Here is a 13,736-nt window from a genome sequence, read left to right on the forward strand (position 1 = left end):
GACTGCTCATTTTAGGAAGCATCAGTGGAACACAAAAGCAAATAGAAGGTTCCTATGTGAGCCTCCTCGTTGTCTTCTATTTTGTTGCTAGGTATCTGAATTACAACTATAAGCCTTCTGCCATATGACTACACACTTGCAAATTTCTTTTCCATTTAAACCAGAGTGAGAGCTCACAACAAAATAGGGAGGCACATGATAGTGGGCTTTAAGATTTGTGAGAAGCAGGAACGTCTAAGAGATAGAACCGCTGCTTCAAGTGCAGGAGTCAGTCTGTATCTACTGCAAGTAATTGTGCTCCACCACTGGATAAGAGAGGCTGAAATCAGAGCTGCGTGCAATCCCCACTGCTGCTGACTGGCTCAAGGGAGTCCGTGTCTATATGGGACACGTGGAAGATACAAAACTGGACTTCAGAGAAAAATTACCAAGTTTTCCTTCTTTCTCTGTGACCCCTCCTTAACATCCCATGTTCTCTGAAAACTAGGGAAAAGAGAAAGTCCCTTTGTTCATTGCGGTAATAAAGTTATTGAGCCTCTAAAATAACTGTATGATTGGCTGAGGAACAACAAAGACAGCTAAATGAATCATACAGAGAACTGCTACATGTTTTAAAATGGTAAACAGGTTATGCTTAGCATTGTTAACTTGCCAGCAGGCCAGGCTGCACAGTCTGCGTTGCTGCTGATGTGTATTTGAGATCAGAAGAAAATCAGTTCATATGCAGCAGAAAAAGCAATCTGAATCTGGCCTCAGGATTGCACCCAAACATTAGCATTCCTCTAATGTGGCCATGGTGTTGTATGGCAGGCACTCATCAGGAGAGTACCATTATACTTGCATGAGTTGGATTGTGTTTTCTGAGCCAGAACAGATTACTGAATCATGCTTATTTGATATCCTTGTGCAATCACGTCAAATGTCTTAAGATGAACTTTATTTCCATGGCCAAAATCCAAAGAAACATAACTTTTTGAAAAACAAACAAACAGAAACCTTTTATAAGGATATTTAAAAAGCTAAACAGATCTACTACTTGTTTTAGGGATTTGTAATTTTAAAATAGCTCAATTAAATAAAGAATGCCAAAAACTATTTGCTGTCCTCCGCAGAGGTGTTGTGAGCACATAAGAGTTTCTGTCTCCTAGCAATGGAACCTGCCCCTTAGTTACCACGCCATTGCCCACTGACACGATCTCTTTATTTTGGACTGCAAGATGGTGCCAACATGGGCAACCAGTGTATGTCAACCAGTACATGTCCTGCTGGACAGATTTCTTATCAACACAGCAGCTCCTGTGAATAAGGTTTGCAGGATTGGTGCTTGGCATAATGGTTATCTTTACTCCCAAGTAACTTAAAATTTTACTTTTTTTTATATTCCCAAAGCTGCTTACATCCTGTGACCTTGCACTGAAGCCCAAATTTAATGCCTCACAATCTTCCAAAATACTGTCTTTACTCTTATGGCTCCTGTGTGAACCATTGCTATGCAGTTAATGCTCTGCAGTTGTTTCTACCCTAAGACCTTTCAGCCAAGAGTTTACAACTTGGCATCTGAGGTTTCAGACTGAAAATTCTTTGTTCTTGTACTTTCCCTAAGAGTCTGTTTTAAATTGATATAAACATTTCAATATCTTAAGAGTGCAACAAAATGTTCAGCTTTCCTTTCCATCTGGAAAATAAGCATGTTTCTCTGAATGAAAGTACTGCATGTTGTTGGCTAGACTAGTGTCTGGTCTCATCCTGGCCTAGTCATACAGACCCAGGCATCTGCATGAATTTATTACATGCTCAGAAAAAGATACAAATAAAAAACACCATTACTTGACTGTGCAATACGTGCTGTGTGGTGGATTCAGAATGGGAAGGAACCTTATTGTCGGTGTGTGTTTCCATTATTCCTTCATCTCCAGCCTTAGGACGCCTCCCTACCTGAATCGAGGTGATCACTTTCATTCAGTGCTACTTAGCTTTCATGATTCCCTTTTCTCTCAGTCATTTTCATACAGTTCTATATGTCTAATCAGGGCTTCTGCTACTCTACAAGAGTAGGCAGGAGAGAGGTCCAAAAAAGAGGAGCTGCTTTCTTCATGTAGTGGCACTTAAAGTCGTATTTGTTGATTTTGTTAGCCGTCCAGCACAAGAACTAATTTTATTCTTCAAAGGGCAACTGCACGTTTTGTCTATAGGGACTACAATGAACTCTTGGGCTGAAAAGATGAAAATTATAGGAAAAGAAAACGTCAGAGTTTATTTCTGCTCCGTTTGAGCTCAATAGTAAAAACAGAACCAGTTTGGAGTTTAATAACAAAATAGATTTACAGTAGAAAAGCAAAATTTGGTGACAGAATTTGGTGCTAAATGCAGGAGGGGTTCTCCAGCCAGGCTGGTGCTTCTGGTCACAGCCCAGCCAGCCGTGGCCATCCATGAAATGCACGTGTAGGATGCTGGAGGCACCAGGTTGCTTGGTGGAATCAAGCCTTTGAATCTGTGTCATCCACTACCAGGGACTGTCTTAAATATCTGGCTATTTTTAGATGAGTCTTTCTCTGTTGCTGCTTTTCATAATTTAAAAAAAAAGAAGGAAAAAAAAAGAGAAAAAAACAAACCTCTGAAGGATTTTTGTTTTATCCCTATGAACAACAAGAATTAAAATAAATAAATAGACCTTAAATATTTAGACACGAAGAGAGAAGAATTTCCTGCCCGGCTTTTGCTGAATGGCGTAGGTGGCTTTAATGCAAACCGGGTCTGCTCCTGGGCACCCAGCAGCGTTTTCTTTTCCTCAAAGTGTCTGTGGTGAAGCACCTTTGAAAGCAGGATCCCGAAAAGCAAACCTAAGGTTGCTGTATAGTCATCTCCCCTGTGCCATAGCTCCTTCTGAGCTGCTGCACTCAGCCAACCTGTCCAAAAGGGGATTGCTGAGTGGAGGGGCTGAGAAGCAGGGATGTAGTCAGCACCAGGGCAGCAAGGTGTTGTGCTTCAGGTGTGTGACCCCTACAAAGCCCCTTAAAGTAAAGCAGAAATCAGGATCTGGCATTAGAAAAGCAGGTTTGTGTCTGGGCATCCCGCCCTGTGGATCCCCACCAGCTGCCTTTCCCCGGGCTGCAGTTCCTCCGGCCTTCACAGGGTGAGTGAGCTGATCCGGAAAGCAGCAGCGGACAGAAGAAGGGATCTTTGTCAACAGGCAGCCATGCTATGCAGACTTGGTAAATATGTGCAGTGCTAATTCGAAGCAGATCCCTACATTGCCACAAGCAGAATTCTTCCAAAGGCTGCCATCAAAAACATTATGTCACAGCTGTGGAGAAGCCCAGCAAACAGGGGAGAAGCTGGGGTCACATCAGGGTAGCGGTGCGGTGGCGGCTGCAGGGAAGCGAAGCCCCGATCCACGGCCTGATGGAGTTTGTCATTAAGAAGGATTTCAGAAATGCTTTGCAGCCAATTCCTTGGGTCTGATTGATACTTTCCAGCTTAATGCAAACCAGTCAGGAAACAAGCTTCTAGACCTAGTTAGGCCAAACTGCACAGGGAGGTTGCAGGCGAGAGATAACGTAACATTGCCTGGAGCTGCAGAACTGTAACTGGGACTGCGAGGCTTTGTAAGCACATCGGTAGGTTCTCTCTCCCCATCTCAAGCAAACAGCTTTTATCTCATCTCCCAAAATAGCAACCTCCCACCCTTCAAAACAAACAAGCAAAAAAAGAAAATGTCTTGAGACAGGCGCACAAAGCCGACAGAAGTGGAACGCAGAGCTGATAGAAAACAGATTCCAGCGTCAAGTCCAAAGTTGGTCTCAGCCCATTTCTTAAGAAACTGAGAAAACAGAGCAATTACCTGCCAAGCAGATCTTACTGTCACTTAGCATTTGTGCTTCTCTGACACATGTGAGCCTGGCAATTTGATGGAATCTGTTGCGGTTCAGTGCAGTGTGTCAGTTGGGTTGATCTTGGGAGGCTCTGGCTCATTTAATTCTTGATTTATAGCTCAAGGAAAACTGATAAGGCAACACTAACCGGCTGTGTGCTTCTGTTCTGCTTCACTGTGGCCATCCACCTTCCCCATTCCAATTGAAGCTCCTATCTTTTGACCTCCCCGTGCCCTGCTCCTTCTGTAGGTCAGTGATTCGTCACACAGGAGGACACAGATGTTCTATACCAGGAAGTGTTTCCACACACATTGATATTTTTCCTAGAAAAGAGGGCTGGTGATAGAGAAGAGGAATTTACCACCCCGCAAGAGCTTGAGAATACTTATTACCCTGTTCCCACTGGGGTTTGTGGGATGCTGCATGCATGACCCACTGACACACAGGGAGCAGGGCTCACTGCCACATTCACACTGCGGCTTCAAGCTAGAAGCCTGGGGCAAGTGGCCTGAGACGAGACACAGTCTTTCTGAACAACCAATCTAGGAACATTGGGTGGCAGTAGGCAGACAGCTTGCTTTGTGGCAACACTGGGATTTAGCCGTGGACAGAGGTTGTTTAGGAAACAATCTTATCATTCAGCAGATCCTCATCGAAGCTCCTCTCTCTTGCATTTCTTAGAAAACAGCTGTTGTCTTCTTCTGAGGTTTGGTTTATCGACAGTTGAAACCAAAGCCAAAAATGCCTGCTCTGCCTTTCAGTCCCAGCAGTGATGAGGTAGTACCAAAGCAATTTGTGACGGGAAGAAACCTGCTCTGTTCTCAGCAGGAGAGAGTGGCCTTAATACTGCCCTAAATGTGACAGCTGAAGCACTCAGAGATTGCTTCATGTAGGTCACCAGCAAATGCTTTCTGAAGGACATCTCCTAGCACTTCATCTTCTCTAATTTTAAATATTCCTAAAGATAGAGCTGGCATCATTGCTTCCTCTGGGAGATGAACTGCACAGGCTGATATAACTCAACCTTCGGAAGATTTTCTTTTCTCTCCCAGACTCTTACTGCTTTCAACAGTGAAAGCAGATAAACAGCTGCCCTTAGTATCAGATCTCCTGTGATTCCAATCCTTCCTGTTAAACACTCTGAATTACCAAAGTCTAATTACTGTAGCATTTGAAGTCCCCATCACAGTGTGCAAGAAGGCAGTATCAAACCTATGGAGGGGCTTCTAGTCTTCAGGTTTAGACAACGTGGTAAATAATCGCATTCAAAAAATGACTAATCATGGGTTTAAACCACACAGAAATTTTGCTTGAGATATGCAAACTGTTCTTAACAATGTTGAGACAAAGTTAGCTCAGTAATCATACCTGACACCCGAGGTTGTTTTACGATACAAAGCTGAGATTTAAATTCAAATATTTAGTATCCTTACTGTTCCCATCTGTAGTTTCAGACTATTGATCCTTGACTGAGCATCAAGGGAAAATGATATTCTAAAACATTAACTTGTGACCAGTAGGTAAGCCCAGGCTTTCTTGAAAACAAGCATCTCTGCAGCACTGAAATATTTTGTCTTAGTTGGAGATGAGCCACAAGCATAGATTTTCCTTACGTATTAGCTGAAGGCAGATGTAGAAGCTGATGGCAGAGACCTTACAATGCATTCAAAGAAACAATCTTTTTGCTAAACTGGAATTTAACGTAACTTGTCTTTCTCTCTGGCCATTTCAATGTCTCTCTAGGGTATTTATGTACACTTTTCCAGACTCTTTCACTTAGGATTTTATTGTCAAAGGAGTAGGCTGACCTATAGTACAAAATTTTAATTTACTCAGTAGTTTGAAATACTGTTGCATGTTAATTGATGTATGGCTCTAGCAGTATGCTTTGGTGCCTCTACTACCAGATACCAGAACAGGTCTTTAACATGTGTGAAACCAGCATAACTTTATTGACTTCTTGCAAAAATATTCATCACTGCTGGTCTCTGATATTAGCAATTTTTAAGGCAACCTAAGGGAAATTCCTCCTCAGTACTCTGTGTTGCCGGCCTAGAGCCTGACCTCTACTGGCAGTTGGGATGAATCATGAGCTGGTGCACGTGTGGGTTATTTAGTCCCTTCTAAACATGGAACTAAAGGCAATTTACTGCCCTCAGAGAAATCAGCCACACCACTTCTCCCTGGCTGATGCCTTGCAAACAGACTGTCCTGCATGCAGCTGTAGTATTGCTGTGGTACACCATGTCCAGTTGCAGGAAGTGCTACCATAGTACAGGAACACTGTATGCATCCTCCAGTCTGCTGAGAGATGTGCAGTATTGGTGTGATTAAAAAGTGAAAGAAATATGCATGACCATATCATATCCACACCTAAATTACTGACCATTTTTTTGATCTGATGCTTATTGGCAATGCCAAATATTAGAAAGTTACAAAATAGTATATTAGAGAAGACTTTCTACCAGTGCTCTAAATTTTAAAGAAGTCCATTCTCTTGAATAGAATATCTAGTTTCAAGGACTTTACTCTTATCTTGAATATAGGCAGCACCTTTATGGTGGATTAGAAGGCTAGTATAAAAACTGGATAGGAACAAGAGAGAACTCATTGCTTGCATCAGTAGAGATTTACTGCTTGGTTTTTCATTAGAGGTCCTGGCTCAAATCAAGATAGATTTAAATAGTGACTGATTCTTTCTGCACACATGAGCAGATTGGGGAATAGTTCTTGGAATGGAGTCAGCACAACAACTGCTTTCATTATTTGCAGCTGTGCAAAACAAGTAAGTTTGAAAGAAATATAGAGGTGCCAGATTCGATCCCATTGATGTGTGATGTGCAACGTTTAGTGCTGCGCTCTGTGACACACATGAAGTCTGTGAATTACTGCTGTTGACTTTTCAGGCTTACATGTCACCTTTGATAAATGAGCTAATCTGCTGATAGCTACTCAAAATAATAAAGTAATTTAATTAAAAGTGTTTTTAAATTTTCCTTCTATAACATGTGAACTTTTTAAGTATGTGATCACTGCATACGAATTACCCTCCCTAGAGCAATTCTGACTAGATTGAAGGGAATTAAGTGTAGAGTTTTGACAAGCTGGTGTCATAACTTGATCTACACTTTACTGTCTGTAGCTATGGAGAAGTGTTGAGTTGATATGCGATAAAAATGATTTGTCCATCCATACACAGATATGCTCCCAGGAGCTCACCTGCAGTAAAATTTCTGAGCTGGCACAGTGACACAGGGAATGTGGAGACAGATCAGGACAGTCTTCTACTTTCTCATTTTCCTACCCAGTGGTCTGGAGAAAGGAGAGAAATCTTGGCCAGAATCACTTCCAGAGAAATGCTAACTTATATCTAAAGAGAGAGTAGCGGCTTGAGTCCTCTGGGAGAAGGCGAAGGGCAGGCAGGTGAGCATGGTGGGCTGCTGCCCGTGCTGGCTTCTGCTCACAGCCTGCAGGATGTGCCGCCTCCTCAGGATGGGCAAGTCAGGGAAGAATGAAAGCTATGTCTGCAGCTCCAATGAGGCAATCCAATCTGGGAATCATTGGGAACACTTGCATCTGCCGCCCTAAAGCATTTATCAGGAAAGGCAAAGACAGTTTCATACCTCACATATTTTGTTATTTTTTTCCTGAAGTCTTTAGCACATAGCATGGTCTCATTTGTGTGAGTGTGCCTCTCTCCCACCATGTCTGCATACTTGCTAACCATGGAGACGTGCCAGGTCTTCTCTTTCCCAGAGGAATTGCCATAATTTAGATCATGAAATAACAACATTCCCAGCCTTTTCTCCATCAACACAAGATTACTGCATTTCCTAAATACTTTAAATTGTGCTTGAGTGCATGGCAGATGATTGCAGATGTTGCCACCTCCTTTCCCAGATCTCGTGTTTATTTTAGGGCCGTAGATCTAAGTTCTGGGCTTGTCATGCAGTTACAAAGAAAGGACATGCCCCCTCCATAACTGAGCGTAAGCCCAAGGCAGTGATATCTCTGTCATTCTTTGGGATTGCATACTCCATAAAATCAGATGGAGAACAATAGCCCTGATTAATGAGCTGCTGCCACCAGAGACCAAACAGTCTTGACCTGGAGTTGCTTTCTGTGGCCTTTTTCCATAAATCTGCAACTGATATGGCGATCCATATCATGGAAAGCCAAGCACGTGGCATTGGAGGCTGAGGGAGTTGCCTTTGAGCAGGTGTAGCAGAACTCAAAAGGCTGTGTTTTGATTTCTGACAGTCAAGTTCCTGTTAATTAACACCGTGGTTTCTAGCCGTCAGCACACAAAGCAATCAGGTGGCCTTGCTGGAGCGTTTCTGCTGATTACAGAAGGAAACCAGAGTGACCCTGTGCCACTTGATCAGGAAATGCTTATGCATCCAGTTGTGAGGAAAAGTTGTGGGAACAAATCCCAAGAGAAGGGCCGATGCCTTATCTTATCTTTAAACACTTACTCTACTTTGTGGTTGTTCTCACTGTGCTGGGCTAGATGTCTCCTCCACTCAAGACTAATGATCAAATTTTCTGTTGTCACTAGGACACTTACACCCGCCCTCCTGCCCCTGCTGGAGCCACACAAAGCTTCCATCTGCAGCAGGCAGAGGAGAATGGCTAGGAACTGCTCCCCTTTCTCTGCAGCCAGCCAAACAAATGCTGGGTCCTCTGCCTTGGATAATCAATAAAAACAGAATGACTGTTGCATTGTGGGTTAACACTAGCACTGAAATATTCTGAAAGAATCTTTACAGTCTCTCCAGATGAGCTACTGATGGCTAATTTCACTGGGGATGAACTCCTTCACCTTCTGTAGGAATGGAAGCTCTGAGTGTTGTACAGGTTGCTAGTCATGTGCCCTCACAGTGTATTTATGCTGCCAGACTACTCCGGGGGATTCCTGTCTGAGGATACTGAGCCTTTGCCCTCTCTACAGGCTCAGTACCTGACTGGTGGCTTGACAGCATTCAATAGCTGAAAATGGAGAGATTCTGTCCTGACTTACAGCCAGGATCTTGGATTCAAGAGCATCCCTTCTTATTTGCTGTTAAAGTCAAAGCCACCGATAATACTTAATTTACAAAATTTTGCATTTAGAACAGAGGATAAGATATTTCATTGGTATGAATGCATGATACTATCAGAATTAAAACTTATATGTCTCCCCCCCAAAATGACAACAGAAGTGGGGAGGGGTGGGTCTTCTTCAGTCATTTGCTACTGCTTCTTTAAGACTTTAAAGTAAATTACTTTAGAAAAGAAAATTACTCAGTAATAATAAATGAATGCTGATTCTGAATAAAGACCTAATAAACACACCAAATATTGCAAGTGATACCATACTGCTAGCAGTACCATCCTTTCCTCTCTTTTCATAGAGAATGACCTTCAGATAAGTCTGAAAATGATTGCAGGCCATTGGTTTAAAAACACACAGCACCTCACTGAGTCCTTGAACTTTCTAATTGTAGTGAGAGTAGGATTTCCTTGGGGATGTACTCACAAAAATACAAAACTGGCACCTGTCCACTTTCCAGATGTGCTGCGATGAAGCACCCTGGCACCTGAGGAAAGCACACTGTCCCTCTGTGTTGTTCAGTGCTGCAGACACAAGGCCGCTTGGGGAGACTGAGCTATCATCAGCGCTTCCCTGGCAGGCAGCTCATCATCTACATTACTGACGAGTGCCTTATTATTGTGAGCAGCGCCACGCGTGCTGCTCTTAGAGCCCCCAGTGACACCAAGAGACTTTCAGAGCACGGAGGGTGCTCCTGATCTTAACTTTCAGAAACACTCCAAGATAAGCATGGCTTACAGAAGCGTTCCCAACCTGTTGCCGGCAACAAAAAAAGTTTCTTAAATACTGTGTATATATCTCTCCTTTGCCTACCAAAATCAGCTCTAAAGCTGTGACTTCCAGTCCTTCCTAATGAGACCTGATGTGTCCTAGGGCCCAGATCTGTGCATAAGAGTGACTTTACACACATGAATAGTCCCCAGAGTTCAGTCATGTGCAAAAAACTATTTGTGTGCCCAAGTCCTCGTGGGCCCTGGTCTAACCTGCTTCACTTAGCTGTCAGCACAGCAGGCTGCGCTTCGCCTGGCAATCATTTTCTTTGTCATCTGATGCAGAGGTTAGGTGCTCTTTGATGCTGCTCTTTCAGTTTTCCCATCGTCTGTGCGCCACAGTGCCCAAAAGGGGCATGTGGATTTGTTAATCAGATATCATATCGACGTTAGCTGTCACTGTGTGTGATACCTACTTACACTCAATCTCACAAGCATTTGTGAGTGCTCTTTTTGGCATAGCTAGTGGGTAGTTACAGTGCCTAAAGGATGCTCTAAGGTAGACTCTGCTCTAATAAGATGCAGAGATTAAAAATAGTTTTTTATCCATGCTCACCCATGTCCCTAGCATGAACAATCAGGCATTTGTTTAGTGTGGGAGGGATGTCCCTCAGCCAAGTGGGACCGAGAGAGACATCTGACAGAGGTGAAGGAGGTCACACGTCGTCCTGTGCCTGGGGATCCTCCCAGGCTTCGTGTTGGCTGGGCTACAAAATCAGATTGTCCCAGGAAAAACAGTTTTCAATATACTTTTCTTCCCTGGACAATGTATCAGTCAACCTTTCACATTTCCCTCCCAGGGACCTGTGCAGTTCTGCTGTGTTTGGGGTTTTCTGCTCTTAACAACAACAGAATGTTAAACTGGGAGTAGGAACAAGATCTTGGAAACAGAAGCTGTGAGTGGGACCCAGGACGGAGGCTCTGCCCAGGCTCAGGGCTCTTCTTCTTCATCTTCCTAGATGATGCACTATGCTTGCCTTGCTTTAACCAGCTTGCTTTGGCAACCAGGAATCAAGAGCAGGAATCTAATATCATAGCTACGCATCAGTCCCCATGAAGAACACACAGAACATACCTGTCCCTTGACTTAAAGAGGGAATGTTGGGCAAAGACCTATATATAGCTTTGCAATATGCAATAGTCTCTTTCCTAATTTCACAGCATTATCACTGTAGCATCCAATCCCAAACCACATTGGAAGGTCTAAGGAAGGATGCTGCACACTGTCAGCTTCATGAAGAGAATGGCAGGGTCAGCCATGGCACTGGTGCTTTTGTAGTTAGCTGTGAAAATGTTTGGTTTTTGAGAAGACAGTTAATGATTAAAGCCATAAAACATAAATGAAATGCAGTAAAATGGTGAATATTCATGGAACATTCTGAGAAGGAAAAGTATTGTATCCAAGCCCCAAATTTGCCTCCAAAATTGAGATCCGGCTCTGAAGGGAGCAGGGGAGGCTGAACGTTTTGCGAAGCCTCACCTTGCCAGCTGCAGCTTTGCTCACCCAGCACAGCACAACCTCTGCTAGCACTACTTGCTTGGTTTTGCAATGTTTTTCTTTCAGTCCGCTCAGCCTTGGCTCAGGCGTGCCCGTAATGGGCACACGCTGTGTTTATAAAAGCCCTCTGTCACCTGGCAGCAGCGACCCAGTGTGTGTGTGGCAGAGGAATTTTGTCCTCCTGTCCTCCATGGGGTAGAAATGCACTGAAATTACACTTTGCTTATTCTTTTCTTCAGCTCCAGAAGCCAAAATAAACTTCAGGAATGAAGTACCTCAGATGTATAAACAGAATAACTGAAAAATACTTTTCCTTCTTTTATCAAAAACAGTCCCAAGAGCTGTAAGAGCCCAAGGACTGCGTTATGCTTCCATCACAACAGCGGCTCAGGTCCAGTGCCCACTGCCCCAGACCCCTCCAGCACTTGCAGACCAAGAGGCAGAAGCCAGGCCTGTTCAAAGGCCAGCTTGAGGTGCCAGCTTAGCCCCCATAAGCCCTAAGAACAATTGACAGCACCAGAGGAACCAAAGAAAGGATTAGTCAGAACCCCAGGATTTTCTAAGTCGGAGCAGGCCTGGCTCCACAGTCATCAGAGTGTGAACAGCCCAGAGTAGATTGGGATTGCAGCTGTGTCCTGTAAAGGCTACACAGGACTAGAAGAACCCTCAGCTAGCTAATTCAATGACACTTGCCAAACATTTTCAAATCTGTGTTTGCCATTTTTGGGATTGTTTGTGTATAATACATACTGAACCTCATCCCATACTTCATGCAAACAGAGTGCTTCCAGAATACAGAGGACTCAGATTCAAGAGCAAAGGTGTACTTGCCAGAGTGGTCCCCTCCTGTGTAGTTTGCCTTATTTTTTTCTCCCAGTTGCTTCTTTGCTAATCACGATGCTATACCTTGTACAGGTCATCCTGAAGGTGTTTAGGAACAACTGCACTTCTTAAAGAACCAGGGAAGAGCAGGGCTGGGACTCTGTGACCAGCATCCACTGCATTACATGCATGTAACAGCAGTTTGTAGGTAGGACCATGCTATGCACAGCTGCACTGGGGGGAGTTTTCCTGGCTAGACTCCACAAGTTTTTCTTATTCTTTTATTCTTATTATTTCTTATGTACTTACTCTTCCTTATATTCTTATTCATCAGTTTATTCCTTACTCTGCAAAGGACATTAAAGAGAGAGCTACAGTGTCAACAGTTATGTAAAACTGGGGATGGAGAGGTCTCTGCGGTGGCCAGGGCTGATGTGACGCCTCAGCTGAAGGTCTGTAGGGAGGCTCAGTCTGCTCTTGGAGGGAGCTGAGCTACATGTGGGCTGGGCAGGATGCCTCTGGGGAGGCTCTGGAACCATGTGATGAGCTGACCTCCGCTGAGCCTCTGATGGGAGTCTGAGTGGCTCCTGGAAGAAGCCAGGCTCTCTGAAGTGGGAGTGATTCACTCTCCATGCTGAGAGATTATACCAAGCTAAGAGAATTTTACTTGAATCCTGCAAAGAAGAGATGAGAGGAGATGGGAGGTGGAAGGGAAGAAAATCACTGTTTCATCCAGTTGAAAAGTTAAACCCTTATGTTTCTTTTTTGTTAGATATGTTATCTTCACTATTCTGCTGAGCATAATGCTTCTGTTATAAGCCCAGCTATAGATTTCTGGCTTATCAAGTTCAAGGCAAAGGAGAAGATGTAGATTTGAAGAGCAGGAGGGGAAAGAAAACATAAAGCTTTAATGTCAGAGCTTTGGAAATTGAGATACTTATCTAAGCCTGTTTTCTCCTCTCCTTGATTATGTTACTTTGAATTTGGACAAGGAAACCAGCCTGGCCTGCCTCACTTCTGCTTCTTCTCAGTTTCACTTTCTGAAAACAGTATCGCCCTAGATGTACACTCAGATAGGGGTCTCATTTAGGGCAGTTTCAGCACTCTGCAGCCAGCTGTCAGGAGTGCTCAGAGCATGGTGGCTGTGGATTCAGCCCCAGAGCAGCAGCACGGCTCCCCTGCATGGCTCCCCTGCACAGCTCCCTTGCACAGCTTCCCTATGTGGCTCAGCTGCTGACGCTGCCATGGGTCCAGGCTCACAAGCTGTCCCCCTTCAAACAGCTCTCTGCAAGGGGCTGGGCATATCACATTTAGTGCTTGTATCTGCCTTTGGAAGGGTGGCTGTTCTGAAGGCCTTACCTGTGCCAAGAGATGATGATGATGATTATGATGAGAGCAGCCTTTACCACTGCTGTCAATAAAGACCACTGTCATTCATTTAGGGCAACAAAGCTGGTGAGGGGTCTGGAACACAGACCATATGAGGAGAGGCTGAAGGAGCTGGGAATGTTCAGCCTGGAGGAGGCTCAGGGGAGACCTCATTGCTCTCTTCCTGAAGGGAGGTTGTAGTGAGCTGGGGGTCAGCCTCTTCTCTCGTGTCATTAGTGATAGGACCAGAGGGAATGGTTTCAAGCTACGGCAGGGGAGATTCAAGCTGGACATTAGGAAGTATTACTTTTCAG

The sequence above is a fragment of the Meleagris gallopavo genome, chromosome 9 (assembly GCF_000146605.3).
Source record: "Meleagris gallopavo isolate NT-WF06-2002-E0010 breed Aviagen turkey brand Nicholas breeding stock chromosome 9, Turkey_5.1, whole genome shotgun sequence".
In the NCBI taxonomy this organism is placed as follows: Eukaryota; Metazoa; Chordata; class Aves; order Galliformes; family Phasianidae; genus Meleagris; species Meleagris gallopavo.